The sequence below is a fragment of the Pantherophis guttatus genome, chromosome 2, assembly GCF_059756535.1.
Source record: "Pantherophis guttatus breed Tessera chromosome 2, ASM5975653v1, whole genome shotgun sequence".
NCBI classification, from domain to species: domain Eukaryota; kingdom Metazoa; phylum Chordata; class Lepidosauria; order Squamata; family Colubridae; genus Pantherophis; species Pantherophis guttatus.
In genome coordinates, this window is record NC_142064.1 from 147,260,930 (window position 1) to 147,286,796 (window position 25,867).

A 25,867-nucleotide genomic window follows, 5' to 3' on the forward strand; every position below is an offset into this window, starting at 1 on the left:
TTAAGCAAATCGGAGTGTGACATGAGAACCAGATCTATGGTTGGATATTTGTGGTGAATTGGAGGAATCTCATTCCAAGATGTTCATACAGTGAAAGTTATTTTTAAAAAATCAGGTTGGCCTATCCAGGTAAATGGGGAAGAGACACATCTGAAGGCTACAAAAATGGGACTTTAAGAAACCAATCAGAAGTAGGAAGCTTTCTATCTCGAGTAGGCCTTCAAAGGAAGATGGGATCAGTTCTGTTTTCCTTTTATCTTTTCCAGTGGAGCTCCTCTTGGGCTGTTTGGATACCTGGTAAGAAACAAAGCTCCAACCCAGAAACTTGGTTTGACAACTGAAGAATTATATGGCAAGCTGGTAGCTAATGAGAGTATGATGAGGTATATAATTTGGGTTCTCCTATGGCAGTGGTGGCTAACCTTTTTGCTGTCGCGTGCCAGGGGGAGCACAGACGGCTCACGTGTGCGCCCACACCCATAATTCAATGCTCCCCACCCTCCCGCGCATGCGTGCGCGACCCCTCCCCAACACTCCCCATGCTTTTGTCATGTGATGGCACAGTGGGCCTAGTACACCCATTTTTCACCCTCCCCAGGCTCCAGAGGCTTTCTAGGAGCCTGGGGAGGGTGACAATGGCCTCCCCCCCACCCCGGAGACCCTCCGGAGGCCGGAAACAGCCCATTTCTTGACTTCTGGTGGGCCTAGAAGGCCCAAAAATCAGTTGGCCAGCACGCATGCGCGCTAAAGCTAAGTTAGGGCAACGCTCACGTGCCCACAGATATGGCTCCACGTGCCACCTCCTATGGACTGTGAGCTGAGTTGGGGACTTTATGTTGTGGGTGATAGTTTGTAGAATTTTGACCGAGCAGGTGAGCCAACTGACATCAACTTCTTCAGCACTAATTGTTTATTCTCATTTCTTGTTTTGTGTCTTTCAACTTCCTTCTAATTCTTTATCTAAGATGTACATAAGGAAGACTTGAATTTCTATTATTTTCCTTCTGGGGAAAGGGACGAGACTTAGCAGAGGTCTGTCCTCCTATTAGGTTAAGCTTCTGAAGGAAGAAGGAGTTGCCACTTGTTCCTCAAGAATCCCCTGCAAGCAAATGAGTGACAAAGCCGAACAGATTTCACATCTCTCCTGACTGCTCTTGGGTGAACTGAAATATGGAGGAAAACATATTTTAATGCTGATACTGCTAAGGGCGATTTAAGGCTGCCTCATCCATAAGATAAAAGCAAAGTTATAAGGGACATGATAGGGAAAAAAAGAGGTTGTCAGGACATATTTGTAACATCGTTAGATGCAAATAAGGAAATATTAAAAACTTCTTATCAAGAGGTAACTTAAATAAGTTTAAGATAGAATATCTGTTATGATCGATGCATGTTTACCAAATAGGATGTGACTGTGGTCCTATCAGAATAGAGTAGAGCTTTAATAAAAACTATCATGAGCTGCGTGTTACTAAAGACTGCTTTCTTGTAATTTTAAAAAAAAATGTTCTCAGAAGGGGAGGAAACAAATATTCAAGAACCACCTTAATCATCATCTTCTATTTCCTGTCCTTGTTGAAAAACCAGTTTAATATTTCAATGGCCTAATTAATGAGCTTTTGGCCTGTTCTTTATTTATTCACTCACTTAAGGTATATTTACCAATTCTTTAAGCAGCTGCATGAATAAGTCAGCCTCTATCCTCAGTCTTACCATCTAAAGACATAAAAGTAAAGGTAAGAGGATTGGAAGTGAGAGAGCTGAGTCTAAGCTAATGTAGACACAAGTTATTGATCACAAAATAATTCAGCAGATCACAAAGCACAGTAGAAAAGCTGGTGGTTCTTGTACATGAGAGACATGAACCAGCTTAACTCCCCATCATGGTTTTATTAGTATCCACACTGCATTTCTTGGTATTAATTAACTGAGTTACTGTCATTCTTTCACTCTTCACACCAAGGATGGACAATTAGAAACTCCTATTTAATTTGGGAGGTTTCCGAAACAATACTGATACTAGTATTTGGAATATTACTTCACATACACATACATACATGCAAAGCCTTTCACTGTATGGATTTGTGTATATAGGTTATACACACATATCACTGATTGCATCAGATCAGGGCCAACATATCCACTAGGCATAACAAACACGGACAACAATGTTTTTAATGCTTTTAAATCAGAAATAATAAAAAAGTAGAATTTACTTTCATGCTTTTTCATAAAAAGATAAATGCACATATCATGAACATCAAACTGGTGGTTTTATTAGTAATTTAGAGGCAAGAGAATGAATATTAAAATGTAATTTGGATGATAATGTACATTATAGACATCAGGCAATAACTATTATTACAAAAAAATACATAATTTATTATTCCTTCTCTGTAAAAATACAAAGACATTATTGAAAATGATATAACATATAATTTTAATACTGGTATAATTATGGTGGGAGGGACCTATGGGAGCAAAAGTGCCTACGGCCCACAAATGTCATAATGCAGCCCTGCATCACGCAGATAGATGTCATAACGTCTTTCAAGTTTTCTATCAGTAATTCTTGGATTACATCTTTGTGAATCCAAGTATTGTATCACCTGCGTATTTTAGACACACACAGAGATTGGGAGAAGCCTTCAAAAGCACAGGACAATAATGTTATGTAAAGGTGGTCCTCAACTTACAACTACTTGTTTAGTGACTGTTCAAAGTTATAATAGTCCTGAAATGACTTATGACCTTTTTCACTCTTAAGACAGCATCCCTGTGGTCACAGGATCAAAATTCAGACACTTGGCAACTGGCATGTATTTATGACAGTTGCAGTGTCCTGGGGTCATGTGATCACCTTTTGTGACCTTTTGACAAGCAAAGTCAATGGGGGAAGCCAGATTCACTTAACAACCATGTTACTAACTTAACAAATGCAACGATTCACTTAACAACTGTGGCAAGGAAAGTCGTAAAATGGGTCAAAACTAACAACTCTCTTGCCTAGCAATGGAAATTTTGGTCATACGCGGAAGACTACCTGTATATTGTTGAATTCAATATCAAGGTGCCCATTTATCCACTCCCACTTATTTGGGAGCTAAGGCAAGCAATTTGTTGTTAATACTACTAAATAATCATGATATTTGATATCTCAGGATCTACCTTTTGTCCATAAATAACACAAATATTCATTCAGTTCTTGAAAACATCTTTAGATGTTTTATTTCTCTAATAATATTGCCTAGTTTTATATTATATGCAGTGGTGGGATTCAAATAATTTAACAACCGGTTCTCTGCGCTAATGATTTCTTCCAACAACCAGTTCACCAAACTGCTCAGAAAGTTAACAACCAGTTCTCCCGAAGGGATGCGAACTGGCTGAATCACACCACTGATTATATCTATCCTAAACGTTCATTAACATTCAGATTCTAATGGTATGTAACAGTGATGGCAAACCTTTTCGACACAGAGTGCCCAAACCGGAACGCGCACATGCACTGGAATGCCAGAAACCAGAAGAGCATCTGGCAACGGTGCGCCTGCCCACAGAGAGGGCTCTGCATGCCACCTCTGGCACGCGTGCCATAAGTTCACCATTATGGGAATATATGCTCTCCCTCCTTTGTTTAATCATTTACTATTCCTAAACAACAATTAATGGACTGAAAAGAAATATATAATTGTACATATCCTTGACAACGTATGTTCATCATGGTCTGTTTCACTAATCCCGAGCTACTCTGCAGACAAAGAAACACAAGTGGATTTGTGTTCTGTTCCCATTTTTTGTTCTCTGCCACTTCCTCTATTTACTTACTGTTAATCTTGCTCCCTTCATCTCATCTTTGTCTATTTTAAACTAAATCAATGTTGATATTTATTATTTTAATGTTTTTTTATATATAATTTTTATTAATATATTCTATACACTAATACACAAATAAAATATACAATCCTGCCACCATGGTATAATATGATTACATTGTCCATAAGTATAAAATCATTCCTTTATACATACATATACATATTAATCTATCTGATTTCGCACACTCATTAATTTTATATATTATTTTCAAATCTATCGGTAAGTATTGATTTTTCCACTCCTGCGCATACGCTAATCTTGCTGCAGTGATAATGTGAATCAACAAGAACCATATATCTGATTTAACATTCAAAGGTTTTGCGCCCAATAGGAAAATCTCAGGTCTTAATTCCAAATTAATCTGTGTAATTTCCAAAACCCATTGCCATATTTTTTTCCAATATTTAACCGCCTGCGGGCAGGTCCACCATTGGTGAAAATAGGTTCCATTGCTGTAACCGCACTTCCAACAGCAGGCAGATGTCCCGGGAAACATTTTAACATCTCGCCGGGGGGAAATTCCACCGGTAGACCATTTTACATATGTTTTCTTTATATGAGGAGGCCATGGTTAATTTCATATTTTTCAACCAAATCTGTTCCCATTGCTGGAAGTCAAGGGGATATCCAAAATTTCGCCCCCATGCTATCATACAATCCTTCACTACATCCTGTCCTATCTGCAGAGACAATAAATATGCATAACATTTAGATAATATCCCTTTCCCTCCTTCTAATAAGATCTTATCCAATTCTTGTCTTTTACGGTAGATTCCTTCACTATGTAAATCTTTTTTATACCTGGAGTGCACTTGAGAATAAAACCACCAGTCTATCTTATATCCTTGAAGAGTTAATAATTCTCGTGACTTCGGATTACCCTGAACATCCAAGAAACCTTCATTCGTCAAGGTTTTCTCCCCTTTATACAATGTCAGGTAAATCTGAGCTTCCTGCGCTCTCTTAATATCCTTTAACCTTCCTTGTATGTTTCCCGGGACATAATCCTGCATTCTATCCGTTACAGCATTGAAATCCCCCACTAGACAGACATTATTTTAATGTTTTTTATTGATTGTTTAATTATTGCTAAGCCACCTAAAGTTGTTTCCAAGCAAGATGGGTCACATATACGTATAATATACATATATACATACATATCTATAAATACAGATAGTACATTTACAACAGTTCATTTAGTGATCCTTCAAAGTTACTACGGCACTGAAAAAAGTAACTTATGACCATTTTTCACAGTTACAACCATTGCAGCATCGCCACAGTCAGATGATCAAAATTAAGATGCTTGGTAATTGACTCACATTTATGATGGTTGCAGTGTCCTGAAGTCATGTGATCACATTTTGCGACCTTCGGACAAGTAAAGCAATGAGGAAACCAGATTCACTTAACAACTATGTTACCAACTTAACAATTGCAACGATTCACTTAACAAATGTGGCAAGAAAAGTTATAAAATGGGGCAAAACAAATGTCTCACTTAGCAACATAGATTTTGGGCTCAATTATGGTTGTAAGTCAAGGACTACCTGTAAAATGCCCAGGTGTCTTTCTGTAGTATAGTATGAAGGTGCCTCACTTGTTTACTTATCATTATAGAATAAGACAGTGTAGAAATTTCCTCAGCTGTTTCTAGCAAAACATGGAACACCTCAAGCTAAGGCAAATAAACTATCACTATCCTTCCTTACTCATTTGCTTCTGGAGGAGACAATAAATGGTTGCACCATTTTTAACTCTTTCTTACCATTATGAGTTATAGCGAAGAGGAGAAAACAATGCTTCAGCACCAAATCTTCTCACAGCAGGCATCACAATGTTCTGTTACTCTAGGTGGAGATCACCCTTCAGATTGGTAGTAGGAACAAAGATAAGGCTATGTGTCTTTCATTGTTCTGGTTTCTCTTATTTCTTTGGTTTATTTTTATTTTTTTGTACAAGCTGCATTTAGCACTGCAAGCTTCAGAAACTAAGATGTCTCCTTGTTTTTTTGCAAGTAATTTCTGTTGATGGCCTTTTCAAATTACTTTTATTCTATTCAATTCTGTGTTCCCCAGTAACCTTCTCTTAAGTCCTATGAGGGAGTAGCAAGAGTTATAATCAAGGGGGACAGTTTCTGACTCAAGCAAGTTTTAAAGCTATTGGGCTTTCTCCAGCTGAGTCAAAATGTCATCTGCCCATCTTGGGAAATGAAAATGTTTGTCCCTATTGCTAACACCCTTTCTGCCTTCTGTTACTTTTGTTTTAAATCACTGCCAACCCAAGGGAGTGGGTGGTGCTAGAACGAGAGGAAGATAACACTTCATTACCAACACAACTAAGGACAATTTAAACCCAACTCAGTCAGGGCTGTGGACAAGATAAAAGCAACGTTTTATAGAGACACAATAGAGAAATGTTGCCAGGACATATCTGTACATGTTAGGTATAAATAGGGAAAGGCCTTATGTTGACTTCTTTTAAACCCTTAACAACAAACATAAGAACAGCATACTAGATTATGAAGCCAACAGCAGCTGGAGCTACAGCTTACACAAGTCACATGAACTGGCCAGCTTTAATAGAAATGTTTTAGGAAAACACAAGATTTGCCTGTATTTCACCCACTGTGAGGAAAAGTACAACGAGCTGAATGTCTGCACTTTGCTGTCATCATCATCAATACACCCACTTGAATGTGAAAACAAATACATTCTCGTATAATAAGAGGGGGAGGATGAAAATCTTGCAACAAGTGCCTGGAAGAATGCCTGGGCACCAAAAATCAGTGTATTGTGCAGAAAAAGAAACCATTCTGAATTCACCTGATTTACCAACAGAACTGCATTTTGCCTCAGGATACCGTAGCTTTTTTCCTAACCTAACTGGAAAATTCTTGATTTTTATGATTGCAACACATCTGAAGGGCACCCTGTTAGGGATACTTGCTTTATGTCACTCTTGCACTTCTATTTTTCTCAGTCACAGATCCCATTAACTGTGGCTCAAAACCTGTGCTGCCTTTGTCTCATTCTAGCCTATAAATTCATGCTTATATTACTATGCTAAAGGGGTACTTTTGATTGTTCCCCATCTTCTCTTCTGTGTGCAGTGTTTCTGGCACTTTAATGGCAGCCACAGTGATAGTAATATCATTTAGACTTAGCAATAGCGCTAAGACTTATATACCGCTTCATAGTGCTTTGAAGCACTGTCTTGAGAGGTTTAATAGAGTCAGCATATTGCCCCCCAATAACCTGGGTCTTCATTTTACCAACCTCGGAAGAATGGAAGGCTGAGTCAACCTTGAGCCGGTGAGGATCAAATTGCTGGCAGTCAGCAGAGTTAGCCTGCAATACTGCATTCTGACCACTGCAGCACCACAGACCTTTCCCTGTTTCACCATAGTGGTGATGCATTAATGGTTGAGTTTTTCTTCCCCTGCGGTACAGAACAATTTAGAAAGCTAGTTTGGTTAAGGCATCGGGCCAGAAACCATGAGACTATTTCTAGTCTTCATGTCCTGCCTTAGACACAAAGCCAGCTGGGTGACCTTGGGCCAATTATTCTCTCTCAGCCCTAGAAAACAGACAAGGGCAAATCACTTCTGAAAAACATTGCCAAGAAAACTGCAAGGACTAATCCGGGGAGTGACCAGGAATTAAAAATTGGACTTGAAGGAGAACACACAGAACAAATTACGTTTTGTGTTGTCTCACAGACTGAAGGAAAAACACATTAAAACAGCTAAGTGAATAAGCCCTAAATGTTTCTCCGAAAAATATCAGATTATTCTGTTCCTTTATCATCCAGTATAAAGTATACACTTCAAAGATATAAATGTTCCACAGAGAAAAATTTTGCTTGGTTTATTTATTTTTTATAAATAAAAATATTTTTATCAGAACCATTTTGAACTTCCCTTATGCAACCATCCAAAACTAGAAATTACTTCTACATGAAGTTTGCAGTAAATTACTCTTCAGATTACATTCAGCTTTCCTATGCCACATCCTCTCAAGCAGCATTGAAGTGCTCCTTTACAAACCTCTCAGACTAAGTTCCAGGATACTGAAAGTTGGAGCTGCAACTAGTCAAGTCCTCATATCATATAACAATTATATAAAGACTTTTCAATTCATTATTTTCTGAAAAATAACCACACGTTTTTCACAGGAATCCTAAGCGAAGCTTGGCATGAACAAGTGAGAAAGCTAGGCGTAGTAGGTAAGATCATCAAAGTAAGGTCTTTTAATGTACAAATTAATGTGTACTGCTGAGCAGGTGCTGGCAGACTAAAGAAAATTAATGAATTATCTCTACAAAAAACATTTTCATTTTAAGGAGGTCAATATTTTACAACTCTATTAAATATCAGAGATTTTAATTTGTGAATGGAAATCCAACAAACATGGAGGCTACCAGATTAATGAAGACTGAAGTTTAAAGCTGAAGTGTCATATATCATCCCTTCTAAACCATAATTTGTGTGTTTTTAATTTGTTTTCATGCCGTTATCCTTACCGTAACCCCTGCATCGAAAGCTGCTCTCAAAATTTGACTTGTTCTTCAGGTCCTGCCTATAGTTTGTTGATGACTCAGAATGAGGAGTGTATGTAAAGCTTACCTTTAAAAACCAAAGTCTGCAATTAGCAAAGACATTATTAGTTGCCTACCAATTTAAGCATTAAGGATTCATTCAACCAGCAACTAGAAGAGCTACAAATTGCAGCTTTTGGGTTCTGATGGATATTTCAGATTTTATATATAAGCTTCCGAGGGATCATGACACTAGTGCAATCAGTTGACAAATTAAGTGGAAATGGAAATATGAGCAGCTGCTCACACAGCAACTAGCGGCCCCTCCAACCCCCGAAAAAAAACTTTACTAATGCATGAACATCTGCAGATAGGATTTGCTGAATGCCTGGTGCTGGGAGTGAGCTAGAAACAGTACAAGAGTGGCACTTGCCTTTTATTAATTTCAATAGCTTTTAAAGAATAAAAATATCAGTAAGCACAATAACCAATAATAAAATGTGGTTAAACTATGGTTAATCTTTGTATGTGCAATTCTTCCCTCCAGTGGGCTTCACGTTCCCTCCTAATGTCATCATAAGCTCTCTCTCATTTGCAACTAAACATCATGCTAAGTCAAAGCAGAAATTTTTTAACAGTGTATGAATTGACAATTATGTCCAAACCTTAACCAGGACAACTATAACTTAGTCAATGTCATTCTTGTTCACAATCCTGGCTTTTTTTCTCCACAGTGCTTTCCAACACTGGCTGGGAGTTATACCCAGCACAGTTGGAAAAGACCAAATTGAGAATCGTTACTTTTAATAAAGAACAGACCTAAATTCAGTGCAGGCAGTAGAAAACAGAACTGAAATCTTCAGATTTCCTCTTCATCATCATGTGGAAAAAAGATTGAGAATGCCATTCACCTGGGCTAATTCACATAGTACTGTCTACACTGAAGTTTGAATTGTGTCTCAATGGTAACTCTTCATTTAAAGGATAGGAAGGGGGGATATCCACGATCATTAAATTTAGGAATAACAAAAGTCTGAACAAATTTGTCTGCCTCCTCCAGCAAGCCCCCCCCAAAACAAACAAAAAATAGACTCTTTCAGTGCCAGAACTGTAAAAAAAAAAAAAAAAAAAAGAATTTCCTGATCGACATCTAACTCACCTCTAATGGCAGGGTTTTCCAGACGAAGAATTCCTATTCTATTAATATTTTGGATAATATTATATATATAGGCAGCACAGTCCTCTTGCCTGTTGAACTTGAATGTCAAGTTTCGTATTTCAGACCTCTACTGTTTAAGGGTCATATTTTGACTTGTACACAAGATAAAACTATTTACAAACTGGTCCAATGTATTGTGACCTTTCATGCTGCTCATGGTTAGGGAACATATGGCCCATAGGCAGGGGTGAAATCCAGCAGGGTTCTGACATGTTCTGGAGAACCGGTAGCGGAAATTTTGAGTAGTTCGGAGAACCGGCAAATGCCACCTCTGGCTGCCCCAGAGTGGGGTGGGAATGGAGATTTTGCAATATCCTTCCCCCAGGAGTGGGGAGGGAATGGGGATTTTGCAGAATCCTTCCCCTGCCATGCCCACCAAGCCACGCCCACAGAACTGGTAGTAAAAAAAATTGGATTTCACCACTGCCCATAGGCCCCTCTCCCAAGAAATTCAGTAGTCATAGTAAACACTGCACATATAATACAATTTCCCATCCACTTTTGGCAAGAAACAAGAGTGTTGCACTTGGGAGAGTGAAAAAATACTTAGAAAACTTTTCAAAAATCAATTCCCTCAGAAAAAAGGGGACCAGAAATCCACCTTACCAGCTCTCCATCAGTACTATACATGCACACATGTCTGACCTTGCCACCAGCCACTGAAAAATCACTACCTCAACTTGGCAACTGTGTTCTTACATTACTTAAGTTTCTGGACAGATTACAAAGTGTATATTAACTACAAAAGCTCTACAATAATTACACTGTAGATTACCAAAGAATGGAAAAAACACAGCCAGGCTCTCTCTGTAAAAACTGGTGGCAGCACATACAACTCTTCATAACATTACAAAGAGTAAATTTCACAATGAAGAGGTAGGTACACATATAACCTATTCAACCAACACAGAGAGATCCTGCAGACCTACAAGTAGGTAACGGTTTCTTCATGAGAACAAAGTTCTCCTATTACTGTCCCCTTAAAAGGGTGTCAGAGTAAACAAATGATTCAATCTACAGAAAGCACTCTACTTACTTAATCAACTTGTCTTCACGGGAGGATCAAGACTTCTTTTTAATAGAGAGAAATGACAGAGACCTGCAAAACACTGTTAAGAACCCAGAAAGGAAATAAGATTCTGTCTTAATCTTTGCCTTTTTGGCAAAATAACTTCTACCCTGTGCACTATATTAACCGATTAACACCACTGTGCAGAAGAATGCAGTAAAAAAAATCCATAAAGCTCTATCAAATATTTCAGCTGTGTTCTGAAAACATAATATAAGCTCTGAAAAATAGAGCTGATCAGAAGCCTTACACAATTTGGAAAATGCTCTGAGTTCACCCTGCCAAGCAAAGATTTAATAAGCAATAGTGAGAAGCAAGGGATTAAAAAGTTTTATAACCCATCACTTTTGTCCTGGAATATAAAGGAAGAAACTGCAGAACAATTCACAAAAATGATACTCAAACACATTTTTTTTGAAACAAAACGTAAACATGACCAATTTTCATTTGTCCTGCAAAGAAAATATATTAAAACAAATACAGGTTTGATGGCATTGGAATATCTGCCTTGGAAAAAAAAAAGATTCCTGGCATTCAACCTTTCATTTGAAACCCATGTAGATAAGGATTTGTCTTAATATTTTGCTGATGTCTTTTTTATCTTGAGAGAAAGAGACACATTAACAAATTGCAACTATCTACAGGTAGACTTCAACTTACGACCATATTCGAGCCCAAATTTTCCACTGCTAAGCAACTCAGGTGTTAAGTGAGTTTTGCCCCATTTTATAACCTTTCGTGCAGGGGTGGGTTCTAAAATTTTTTACTACCGGTTCTGTGGGCGTGGCTTATTTTGTGGGCATGGCTTGGAGGTCATGTGACTGGGTGGGCTGTGACTAGCTGGTCATGTGACCGGGTGGCCATGGCTATGTGTATAGGGACTACTCAGAGGGCTGAAAAAAGTCATTTCTGACCTGTCCTCACACTTTTGACTGGTCCTCACACTTATGACCATCCTCACATTTATGCCCGTGCAGCATTCTTAACAACTATTTCACTCATTTCACAATTGCTTCTCTTCACCATGGTGACAAGATAGGGCGAAAAACGTAAAATGTGAGGACAGTCATAAGTTTGAGGACTGGTCAAAAGTACGAGGACCAGTCAAAAATAACTTTTTCAGCCCTCTGAGTAGTCCATATGCACAAAAGGATTCAATTATTTCTTCAAAGTGCTGATGATTGCACCCTGGCTGGAAGTACTCCAACAGGGGAGTATTTCCTCCCAACAGTGGTGTAAAAAGCTTAAAACAACCCTTCCCCTTTAAGAAAGTCAAGCAAAAAAATAGCCTCCGGAACCAGAAGTGACAGTAAGTCTAGGCATACTGCTGGAAAGGCAGTTTCTGTAATAAAGATTAGGCTAGAAAACAACACCAAATATTGTAATTAATCTTTACAGGATTAACCCTGTAAAGTGGAAAAAAACAAAAGGTTTCTTTTAACAACCGGTTCTACCGAAGTAGAATCCCACCACTGGGTCTACCCATTTATTTTTGCAGGCACCGGTCTACTCATTGTTTTCTTTTAACACTGATCAGCTGTAGGGCAGCCCTTTGAAGCCCCATGGCAAAAGTTTAAACATTTTTTCCCCTCTAGCCATCAGTTGGTACTCAGGAGGCAGCAACAGATTGGGGGTGGGGCCAAATAAAAGGTAAGAATAATGCGGGGGGAGGGCAGAACCGGTTCGGTGATGTCATATCATCACTGCTACCGGCTCAGCCAAACCGGGCCGAACCGGGAGGAACCCACCACTGCTTTCGTGCCACAGTTGTTAAAAGAGAATCACTGTACTTCCTAAGTTAATAAAATGTTTGTTAAGTGAATCTGGCTTCCCCATTGACATTGCTTGTCTGAAGGTTGCAAAGGGGGATCACATGACCCCAGGACACTGCAACTGTCATAGATATGAGCCAGTTGCCAAGTGTCTGAATTTTGATCCCATGACCATGGCAATGCTTGCAACAGTTTTAAGTGTGAAAAATAATCATGTCACTTTTTTCAGTCACTTCAAATGGTCACTAATTGAATTGTTGTAAGTCAAGGACTACTATATAGATCTCAGTAATTCAGAGTTCTCTTGGTCAACACTGGTTAGTTGTTTACCTTGTTTGGACTAGAACAATCTGTTCATCTTTAGGTTGATAAAGTCAGTAGCTACTGGACTGATGCCTCCAACAAGAATATATAAATACAGAGCAAATTTATTCCAACTGTCCCATTCACTGGTTATATTTTTTATAACTGCAACAGCATTTTCTCCTCACCTCCCCATACTGCTAGCGCCTATCTCCCCTTTCACATGTACCCATCTATCTAGCTAAAATTTCACTGCAAAAGGGTAATCAATACACTCCCAACATCGGGTTCATATTTCACCTTAGGCTGTAATCTGACTTTTCTGACTGTAGATATGTACATTGTATGAACCACAAACCATAGTTAAAGAAGCTATGCGTTGTATGTTTTGCTGTTTTAATTGTTTTAAAAGGCCTCCATTTTTATGAAGGAAAATATGCAAATGAACTGAATTAATGAACTTACTTAAGTAGCCTAGAACAAGCAGTATAAATGAATGCAACAAAGTAAGAACATAGTAAGTTTCTTCAGCCTCTGCTGAGCTGCAACCTTTTACCATACCCCATACAAATTTCAGCAGAGCTGAAATTGGACTCCTGGCCCAATCTTTTGGGCTACATAATTTTGGACAGGGACAAAAAACAAATACCTAAGATTGAATTCATCCAAAAAGGCACATTCTTAACATATCTGGTCCATGAAAAATCTCATATAAGCTATCTTTGACAAATACAGAGCTTTTAATCAAACAAAACTCTCAAAAGGAAAAGTAGATATTCTGGGATTCAATGAAGACTGGTCTTTCAGAAAATATTTCCTTCAAAAAAGTTAATTAACAAGGTTTGCTCTATTAATACTGGGTTTAGATGATGCAGCAAAATTAATGAATCTATTAAAAAATCAAGAGAACAACAATTAGAGGTAAGTCTCTTTGCCAGGTGAAAAGGCAGCAGGAAAAATGTCAGGGAGAAGCAGAAGCAACAGGAGGTAGAAGCAACTGGTAAGAAAATATATTCATCTCTAAATCTCTAGCAATCTCTTACATATATGGGCTCAATATTTATGAAATACCAGACAATGTTCTGAAGCCTGAAGATAGCTCCAAAATAGGTATTTGATCTGAAATAACATCATGCATAGAAGAACGAGCCATTCTTGTTAAAAAAAAATTTTACAGAAAGTACGCCTATCTGATCTGAGAGAAAAAAATGGAAAGTAAAATTTTCAGAAATAAAGCTAGTTAATGGGGTCATAAAGCATGAAGTCTCTTGACAACTTAACACTAAAAACATTTCTGAATTATTATAGATCCAGAATAGAAACTGAGATGAAATTTTCCACAAAAGTAACTCAACAGTATGAGTAGGAAAAATCAATGACTGATAGTTTGACGTAGCTATCTTTTTTTTCCTAGTTAGCAAGTTGGCTTCCATGAACTGTACCAATTATGTGAGATCAATGCAAATAGGTCTACAGAGCTGCATTTGAAGAGTGGAAAATTATCTGGGAAACCACATGGCAAATATCTAATTAACAAATTTTATTATCACAGTACTGAAATAACAACAGCAGCAACAATTTATTGGCTCCCAAACTAATTGTTCAAAACAAGGCTGCCTATTCCTTAACCTCCCCTCAAAGAAGCCCAAAAGCTTATCATCATATACTGTATAGTAATCTCTCCACTATCAGATTTCATTTGTCTGATATTGGAATCAGCAGCCTCGCATACTGTAATTCAAAGACACAAATCTTTGAAGCTAAGTCCATAGCAAGAACTAGGAAAGTGGTTAAGAATTCTAGCTACTGCTCAATATGAAATGGAAGCCATATTTGTAGGGACACAAAGTTTAATTCTTCTGTATTTTTCATCCATCTATGCAACCGGTTGAAGACTTCCTGCTTGTGAGCAGAAAAAACAATTACCACAGACATCCATTCTTAGGGTAATGTATTAAACTTGGTTTGGATGGGTATTTTTTTTTCCTGATCTTTCCAGAAATAGCTCTCACACAATATTAAATCAATTATACTTTGACCTGTTCTAGAGGAAATACATTATGTTTGACATAATTTTGGATGTTGTCAATTTTTGTTCTAGAATTACAGGAAAACAAACTTTCCTACAGTTGCTTATAAACATAAGGAAAGGCAGTTTGTTTCAGATCCAACCTGTCACTGGATCATGATGTATTTTTTTTAAGAGCCTGTAACACATAAAATAGTAATGTTTTGACCTTACTGCTTTTCAAAGAAATCCCCAAAATAAACCAATATCCACCCTGAGAGTAACCACTCGGCCTCAGGGACAAATTATTTTCCTCCCACACGTATTACATAGTAAGAGTCCATAGCAAATTAAATTGAGCGTAGTATTGCTTCATGCTCCTTTCTCTCCATTTTCGCTTACTTTTGACAACTGCTTCTACTCTAGTTGCTGAATCTTTATTCAGAATTTCTCTGATTAACATCAGTCTGGAAAATTAGAATGTAATGGCTGGGCGCCTTTGATTTACTGCACAACCTTTTATCAATTCAGCAAATCAGAATTTAAAAACACAAAGATCCACAATAATCTATTCAGTACAATATATATGGGAACCCAAACTCTCAAGTTCTGGCTTAAATGAAATCATATACATTTGTAGAATTATTAAAGACTTGTTTTTCTTTTCATCCTCATCTAGTCAAACTAGTGGTTTAATGTTTAATTGGGTTTAATTCAAACTTAAACCCAATCAGAATATGCAAAATCCTCTCTTCCAGCTTATTCCTACCAGCTCTTCAGAGATAGTCCTCAACTTACAACCACTCATTCAACAACTTTTCTAACTTACAATGGCACTGAAAAGGTTACTTGCGACTGGCCCTCGCACTTATGATCATGTCAGCATCCACAGGGTTGCATGATCAGAACACAGGCGCTTGGCAACTGGCATGTATTTACAATGGTTGCAGCATTCTGGAGGTCATGTGATTGACACTTGTGGCCTTCCAACAAGCAATGGGGGAAGCTGAATTCGCTTAACAACCACATGATTCACTTGACTATACTGATTTGCTTAACTGTGGCAAAAAGGATGTAAAATTGGACACTATTCACTTTTTTTTAAAAAAAATTATGTTTCCTATTTCTAAACTGCCTATCTCCCTCAGAGAGGGGCTCTTAACAACCAGCAACAAAAAGTCTGGTCCCAGTTGTGATCATATATAGAGGACTATCTGTATGCAAAGATCTACAAGCAGAAGATACACTCCAAAATGTACGGATTGAATCTTTTTAGATCCCCTTTGAATTAATTCCAATTTAGTTTTTGTTCTAGCCCCACCAACCAGCCTTAAAGAGTAGTCTTCAGCTTTTAAAAAAGTTGTACATAGTTTGATTAAACTGATCAATGTTTAATATGATACTTCTTTATGATCAACTGTGCATCCTCATCATCATGGAGAAAAAGAATCGACAGCCCAAACCTTTTGGAATGACAACATTTGTTTTTTTTCCATTCATTTATTTTCTAATTAAAGAACACTTATCTATTAGAATCTTCAATATTAAAATTCACAAAAATGACTTCAGTTTCATTCTGAAGCACCCTGTACATTTTCAGATGCAGTGTTAACATCAATTACCAACAAAGTTTTAAAAGGTTCAGATATCACACTGTTATCTTTAAAAGATATAAATACTGGTGATTCATCTGCTTCTTAAATTTTGAACATTGCATCTCAAATCTAATCTAAATTTTGAACATTGCATATCTAATGGCTACACAATGTTAGCAACTAACCTGCAATTCATTTATTTGTCTCCAAGGATCCTGAACTTACAGATAACATCACTGATTAAATTACTATAAAGGTCAGTTCTCACAGGATTTTCCAGCCCTAGTAATTCCATTTCAACTACTATAGATCGCTGCAAATAGTTCTTGGTTTTTTTCAGTACTTCGTTTTTTGTTTTTGTTTTCTTGACCAAAACCAAGATGGAAAATATCAATAGGTTTAAAGGTCGGGATTTCTATCTGAGAAATCTCAGTCCAGAAGAGGAAAACAGAGAGACATAGAAATATATCTATCCTCTTCAAATTCACAAGGAAATCACAAGATGTGCTGGAAAGGTCACCGAGAATGCAAAGTGCTTCCAATTTCTCATGTACCAATAGCTCAACACTTTTCATAGCAGTGAAGTTCCAACTGGATTCCAAGTTGCACTAATACAACATGGCTGTAGTTAGCACAGCCTGTTATATGCTGCAAGTCCAACTGCAGATTATTGAATAAACAGTGGTTAAACAAACCATGGCTTAGCGCAATGTGAGAATCCACACTCTCAAAACTATTCAGCACTGAACCACTCAAAAAAAGATTCGACTTAAATACTTAAATATAGGGCTCAATGATAGGCCACATCTCTATAGACCAGTGGTTCTCAACCTTCCTAATGCCGTGACCCTTTAATACAGTTCCTCATGTTGTGGTGACCCCCAACCATAAAATTATTCCTAAAGCTATTGAAAATATGTGTTTTCCGATGGTCTTAGGCAACCCCTGTGAAAGGGTCATTCGACCCACAAAGGGGTCCCGACCCACAGGTTGAGAACCACTGCTATAGACTTTGTTTTGCCTTGGAGAAAGAAAGATCCCAAAGCTAACTTACCTATTGATAAATGCCGTATAAGCTACTGAGAAAGTCATTCAATTAGTTGCCAAACTTGTCTTAATCTCTACCAGACAGGCAACATTTAATTTTAGGAGAGCTTGTTTTGCATAATTAATCAACTGCTTAGATGTTAGACTTCACCTTTATGAAACCGTATTCTGTAATTAACATCTTTTGTAATTTTCAGGCCATTACTTTTGAATGAGCTAAGTATTAAGGATCTCACAGATGCTTTCTTGCCGTCTCTGCCTTCTCAAGGTGAAAACTTTGTTTCGGCTTTGCCTTTTCTTTCTATCCCCTTTGGTTTTTCAAAAAAGAAAAATGTCTAAAGTGCATCTGAAAAAAACCTCGTAAAGGAGCTGGAAATTTAGGATTAATCAAGGGAGGGCTGAAATGGCAATTAGTCTCTTTAGTACACAAGAACATCTGAAAGCACACAAATTAGGACATGAATTATTAAGGACACAGTCAGATAGGGCTATCAGCTTGAATGCTTCCTCTGAATGTGCACACTGAAAGGCACACAATGACTGCTCTAAGTATATCCGTGTTACAATCCTAGCAGTCAAAAGTAATTAAAAAACATTTATTTGTTCCTCTTATGCTTATGCTCGTTGTTAAGTTTTTGCTTCTTTTTTGGTTAGGTTTGTATCTCACATTTCTTTCATGAGCTCAATGGAGCAAAATACACACCACCATCCGCCACCAATTTTCTCTTTAATAGTTACCCTATGAGGTAGGCAGGCCTAAGAAAGAATGGTAGGCCACAAGCCACTCCCCGAGTTGCCATGGCTGTAGACTTGAACTCACATCTCTCTCATCCTAGTTTAATATTTTAACCTAATATGAGGTACCTAAACATCCCAAGAAAGATAACAATGTTATTTCTAAATTAAGCCAATGAGAAAGATTGCCCTATTTCAAAAAAAAAAAAAAAAAAACCACCCTCTTATATGGAAGGAAATTTTCTATAACCATCATGAATTCATCTATGATTTCTACTTTCACATTTCTGATTAGAAAACGTCCTTCACCAATGTGATGCTCATAAAATATAACTTAACGGCAAGATTCCCAGAGAAATGTGTTAGAATGTCATAATCAGGAGATCTCAGTTTTCACTGAGCAACTGGCAATTCTGGGAAAAGAGATGCCTTCCAATTGGCTATGTTCATGTAAACATGGACAAGCAAAAGACCACTGGCTGCTGAGGTGACAGGATAGCTGTGTTTCCCTCTGGAGAATTACTCAACCTTTGTAATCATATGTAATTATATTTGCTACAAAGAAAATTGGAAGATCTTTCTATTTCTTATCCTTTCTTTCACTTTTTAATCTTTTTCTTTGTTTTGTTTTTTTTAATTCTGTGTTTTTATGTTCTCTTTAGGACTTTTCATAACATTTATATAAGAGGATTACTCAACTCAACATTCCACTGGCTTTTACAGAACAAGTTTGAAAGCCTTAACCATAAAGCACTTATGAATTAAGTGGCAAAGCAAATACTCTATTCTGAGCTTTTCTCAGGAAAAAAAAATGTTTGGGAATCAAACAATTAAAGAACACTGTCACTGTGTGGAACACAAGAAAAACAAATACAAACCCCAACGGCTATACGGATTTTGGATTTTTATTTGCATATTGCTGCTTCTTCATTCAAAAATACTAGATAGGATTTTCCACATCAAAATATTTTAAAAACATCATAGAATAGATTTGTCTAATCTTTACTTAATTATGTTTTCTAATTTCAATAGTTTTAAATGATTTCAACTAAGTACATTTAATAATCTACTTGTTGCTAGAGAAATAAAAGGTAAACTCATAGGCTAAACATGCTTTTACAGTTAGAAATTCTAAATCCCTTCTGCAAGGGCATTATTTTTAGAGAATTGAAAAACAGACAGCTACATAATCCCTTTTGAATTCTTGGAATTCAGACAAGACAAGCACCTGCCACATAATACCGCAGACTTAACAATTGTCAATAAGAAAGACAAAAAAAGTGGATAGTGGATGAGGCATCAGAGACAGAATAGAACTGAAGAAAAATCACAAAATACAAAGACCTGCAAATAGAAATAGAATGTCTGGTGCAAAAGAAAGCAAAGACAGTACCAATAGGCACCTTGGGTGCAATCTCAAAATAATAGGAGCACCACTTAAAGATCACTGGCATTGACAAAATTACCATCAATTTCAAAAAGCAGTTTTACTTCGAACAGCTTACATGCTACCTTCAACAGCATCAAACGACAACATCTGCCTATCCCAGGTCCTTGGGAAAGACTGGATAAGTGGGTAAAAATGCCATACCCAAACTAAACATCTGGCTAACTATGCAACAAGTCATGATAATAACAACCCCCCCAGTAAGGCACTACCTTGATGTAGTTGTGGGGCTTGCATGCTCCAAGGAGGATGAGAGCTCTGCCAGAGATTCAACCATATTGGATAGGTCACATCAAAGGAGCAGATGAAAAATGCCACTCTCGTAAACAATATGGTGAGATGTAATTTACAGAAACTCTTACCAGATCAGTCATCATCAAGGTCAACAAGGACCATGCTAGGTGACACATCTGGTGACAAACTGGTTTCAGGACTGTTGGCTGAGCAACCAGGAACAGCAGCTGTACAACTACTATCCTGAAAGAAAAGTTATTTACTCTTTGCAAATATATGAAGACCAAAAACAAAGGCATAATGATCAAGTCTAATGAGAAGAGAATATCTGGAAATAATGCAACAGTTCTGGAAAGAACAGGATCCAGAATGGGTCTATGACAATTCTCCATGGCTAACTCGCCATGGTCAGCTTGCCACAGTCAACTCGCCATGGCCATGGGACAACTTGCCATGGGACAACTGGCCATGGCCAATTCGTCATGGGACAACTGGCTGTGGGACAAGAGTTACACTTATAACTCAAAGAAATGGTGGCATAGAATCATTAAAGAAAGGATGCAAAAGAAGGGACAGAATGGAATGTGAATTACAAAAATTACAACATTTCTTTGTTTATTTTGAATAATTAAATTGAATTGTTAAATTATCCAGTGGCGAATTGTCCTGTGGCGAGTTCTCCCACAGCAAGCTGGCTGCAGCAAGTTGGTTGTGGCAAGTTGTCCCATTCCGATCCAGGATCAGAAATAACAGAACAGAGACTAGCAGATCAACATTGATTTACAATATGGAATAAAATATAAGATGCTACTGAACTGTATTCATTCTCAAACTAGGGCCCCTCTCCGCTGCCTTCTCTTCAGAAAGAACAAAATCCTCTATCTAAAAAACAAGAGGAATTGAAATGAAGCATAACTAAGCATCCAGAACAGCACAAAAACAACAGAATTACCATAGGTTGCTTGCATTGAAGCTTGTTCTAAAAGAACAGCTAAGACAAATATTAAAAAATCCCAATATTGTAATATCACATATAAGCACCAGCTCACTGCAAGAAACAAGCCAGGTAAAGTACAGCATGGCTGCAGATATAATTGAAAAACCTGGATGAAAAATCAACAAAGAAGAAAAAAAAGCTGAACAGTGCACCCCCAAATGGAAGATCAGGTTGGAAAAAAAGAGCAGCATGCTAAAATCAGGTGCAAGGAAGTTGGAACACATGAAGCTGAAGAACAAGAAAATCAAGGAACACCTGATTAAGAAATATCACCTAGAAACAAGGAAGATCAAGGATGCAATGGAAATAATAAAGCAGGAAATAATAGCCATAGCCAAGAAGATTGGCAGATACTATGCTCAAATTGCACACTAGTAAGCAGAATATTCAATTACACTGAAAATCAGAATATTTCCACCAAGCAATTAATGGAAGATTGCAATAAACCAGTGAACACTTGGTAAACAGTGTAGTTCTGAATGCATCAATGGGACAACCCAAAGAAATACAATAATAATGCTGCTCGAATAAAGGAGGTGGATAAGAATAAAAAAGAAGCTGAAATGAAAGAACTTGTAATAGTGCAGAAATGGTGGGAAAAGGAACAAGGAAAATCAAGAATTGGTCAGCGCCAAGTGAAGATGAGCTGCATGGTTTTTGTTTGAAACATCTGGCTGGTTTCCACCCACTCATTGCCGAACAGTTTAACAACATATAGTACTGCACAAACTTTTTCCACCTGAGCAGAAAGGAAACCACCCAAACAGCAAAAAAATAAAATATCAACTCTAATTGACAAAATAATTTTGGAAAACTGCAACAGAAGGAAGACCAACTTGAAAGGAGTTTGGATTAATTACAAGAAGACATTTGTCTCCCTTCCACATGATTGGATACTCAAGAGCCTAGAAATAACAGGAGTCAGTAGAAACGTCAGAAGCTTTGTGAAAAGATCACTGGCACAAGGGAAGACACAGTTATTGGTCTATAGTGATAGACTGGGAAAGGTTAATATCAAGAGAGGAATCTTTCAAGGAGTCACACTATAACCGCTACTGTTTGTCTTTGCTTTTTGATTCAAAAATACTAAACTAGTCAGGCCATGGCTATCAAACATCAAAAACATCTGCCAGGCAATCCCACCTCTTTTACATGGATGTTTTATAGCTAAATGGAAAAACACTACCTGAAACAGAATTGTTGTCAACACATACGGATTTGGCAAAGGGAGTAAGCTCATTAAAGAAAAATCCAATCTGGATCTAAAGAGAAATTTCCTGACAGTAAAAACAATAAATGGAACAGTTTGTCAGCTGGAGTTGTGGTGCACTATTACAGGAAGTCTTCAAGAAAAGTTTGGACAGCTATTTTTCTGAGATACAATAGAGTCTCCTGCCTTGGGTGGGAGGTTGGACTAGAAGATCTCAAAAGTCCCTCCCAGACCTATGATACTATGATACAGCTAAGATATTGCAATGGATTTTGGATTGGACAAATTTGCCACCTTTACTATCAACAATATTTCCCTATACTATACCTTCCCCTTGGGAAGGACTCGATAGGCGGATAAAAATGTCAAATCTAAATATCTGGCTGGCTGTGTGACCAACCACAATAATAATATTCAGAAACTGTTATTAAATCAACAGCACTTCCAAAAAAAGCTATCATATATTCTGTTAGAGTGATTCTATCAAATATGGGACACAGCAATCAGGTTATTTTATTTTTGGCTCACTCATGGAAAGCAGAGCTATTGCTAAGTGCTTTATAGAGATAATTATTCATCGGTTGATATAAATCCACCCACTCCTTTTTCATTCATCTGATGTGAAAATGCAGCCATGCCCATGTTCATATGTATTATGAAAAGGCTAACAAATCTGTATTCAAAAGCTGATAAAGAGATAATTTTCATACAGGATCAAGCAGAGATTTTATTATAGTTCATTTAAAAAAGCCAAAGTCATTATTACTTAAATAGAATAAATACTTTGAATGTTGGACCTAATTTGTGCTAGCATGTACACTTCTTTATCATTGCACTGTAGTTTTTCTTCTTTAGTACAATTATTTCAAAACATATACCAATAGCAAAAGTAGAGAATAAATAGTAATTTATTCTCCCCCTCTCTCTTTGTATCTATGTCTCTCTCTCTCCATCGTCTGTATCTCTCTATATCTCTCTCCCCCCCTGTATCTCTCTGTGTCTCTCTCCCCCTCTCTATCTCTCTGTCTCTCTCTCCCCCACTCTGTATCTGTGTCTCTCTCCCCCTCTCTATCTCTCTGTGTCTCTCTCCCCCACTCTGTATCTTTCTCTCTCCCCCCTCTGTGTCTCTTTCTCCCCCTCTGTATCTATGTCTCTCTCTCTCTCTCCCCCCTCTGTATCTCTCTGTCTCTGTCTCCCCCCTGTATCTCTCTCTCTCCCCTCTCTCTCTGTATATCTCTCTGTCTCTCTCTCTCCCACCCACTCTCTCTGTATCTCTGTATGTGTCTCTCTCCCCTCCCGTTTCTATGTATTTCTCCATGTCTCTCTCTCCCTCTCTCTCTGTTTATCTTTGTCTCTGGCCCGGCCTCTTCTGCATCCCCCGCCATTGCCCTTACCTTTTCAGGCCAGGCCTTCGCAGCTCTCCGCACCACAGCAGAAACTCGGGGGCCCCCTCCATCCTCCCTACACAGATGTTCTCTGGGGGCTCGACAGGGAGATGCATAGCAGGGAAGGGAAGGGAGGGAGGGAGGGGGTGCAGCAGGGGTTCGAGGCTGGTTTGGGGCTTCCAGCCCAAAGGAAGAAAGCGGCAAAGCCAGGAGCCACGCACACCCCACTGGACCCCTGCTGCGCAGTTCTCCTCCCCTGCCTGCCAAGGGCAGGGGAATGATTAAATCCCCTGCTCTTCCAGGCGAAACGAAGGAGGGCCGGCCATCCTCCCTCCTGCCTGTTTCTGCCCCCCAAAACCTCTCCAGAGCCCCTTTTCTGCTAGAGGCCAAAATTTTCATGTAGGCTCCGTGAACTGCCAGAGCGCCCACCTGGGAATTAAAGGCGGCGCTGGTCAAAAGCGACCCCGAGGCTCCAGTTGCCTCCATCTCCCACTCACCGACCGGATTCGCAGAGCGCCGGTTAGCGGCTGGTCTTTCGCACTGGGCCAGGCACAACTTGGGCCAGGCGAGGGACGGAGGGTTCCTGCTTGGCGGACCCAGGCAGCCACGTCACCAGGTATTCTTTGGAGGGAGCCCCGAGAGCGGCTGGTGAGGGGGATGGGCAGCAGCGGCAGGCAAGGCTAGTTTGTGGGGTGGCCGGGGGAGGGGGAGGTCAGAGCTAGGCTCGGGCGGGCCCCGCCCAGCCCTAGAAGCGCCGGCTGCGAGGGCTTCCCGGTGGGGAGCCAGCTGCCTACCTGCCGAGCTTGGTGGCAGGATATGGCCCTCGGGCGTCTCTGCCTTCCAAATGCGCAGTTTCTTGGAAACAATATGGAGTGTCTAAATATAAGGAGCAGAAATCTGTTGAGCATAATCAGCGCTGGGAGGCTGCCATGTTGGTTTTACGTCCAGCAGATGGCGCTGTTTTTCAATGTTTTTCAATGTTTGTCAATGTCTTTCAATGTTTTCCATGTTTTTATCTGTCACAGGTGTGACATGTATATAATATAGGTATATAAAAACATGCCCGTAGTCGAATGCAACATTGTGTCAAAATTTGAAAGCAATCGGTGAAGAACTTTCGGAGATGTGCGGTTATGTACAAACGGACATTTACATTTTTATTTATATAGATTGCTGATTATTTGAGAACCACAGCACTGGCATCTTTGTGTGTACATTGCTAACCAACCCCTTTCAGAATACCAATACAGGTTTTAATAGATTTCTTCAAAACAATGATTTGAGGGGATGTCCTACCAGGATTTAATGATCAAAAAGTTGAGCTATTAAGGGTGATTACTGTAAAAAGTGCTAGGCATTAAGTTTCATGGTCCTTTTTGAAACCAGACCTAGGCATTTAATAAAAATCTTGAGGAATGTGAACAGGAAAACTTTTAAACCATATACGCTTGTGGTAAAGGTCAGTTTTAGCTGAGCTCCATCTGAGAGAGTTAATCTCTTTCGTGATTGGGGAAAGATCCTGTTATGCTGAGGGGGCATTGAAATAAATAGAGAACATTTGGAAAAGCAGAGAGAGAAATTCAAAGTTGAAGGAAAAAGAAGAAAGAAAATATGGAGGTGGATAAAAGCAACAAAATAAACAGAGGAAAGATACAGGAATGTAAACTACATTTCCAAAACATGGATGTTAGTTTAAATTGTTTTTCAAAAGAAGAGGAAAGGAAGACCAAACAATAACTATTAACGAAAATATCTATGCTGAGAATCTATCTTCAATTGCCACACGTGAAGGTCAGACAAATGAAGGGGTTGAGTTTATGCCCTGTTAATTAACTTTCTAATGTTTTGCTATCACCGGAGGCTCAACAGACATAATTTGGACTGAGTTAAAGTAGCTCAAATTGTTTATCAAAATGTGTCTGGCAATGCTACAATAATAAATTAAACCAGGCCAGAAGAAATAGCAGTTTGAACTCACTAAACCTTTGTTTTCACGCATACTTTATCCATGGCATCATTAAGTTTTGATAGCATCAATTTTTCTCTTGCCCATGATTTGTTCTTATTTTGTCCAAATTTATAAGTGAAACAGCCTAAAATCATCATTAGGTGTACAAGGTCTATTTTCCCCCTTCAACCAACATTATTCCACCAGAGCTTTGGGTTGCATTTATTCTATTATTTGTTTAATTTTATATATATACCCAGTGGTGAAATCCTCTGCGAGTTACCACCGGTTCGCTGCCCTTGCATGCGCAGTGTGCGCCAAATGTACGCTGTTGTGCACACACCCAGTACATACCAAATGCACACTGCAGACATGCATGTGCACTGTGCACAAAATGCACACTGCATGTGCATGTGCTATGTACGCCAAATGCACATTGTGTGCGCGCACATGCGCAGTGTGCACCACATACGTGCTTCACAT

General features: G+C 38.6%; 1 protein-coding gene across 2 annotated transcripts in view; it reads right to left on the reverse strand.

Moving 5' to 3' along the window:
• Nucleotides 1–25,867, reverse strand: part of TEX2 (testis expressed 2) — a 107,632-nt gene that overhangs the window by 62,437 nt on the left and 19,328 nt on the right. The window lies entirely within an intron of this gene.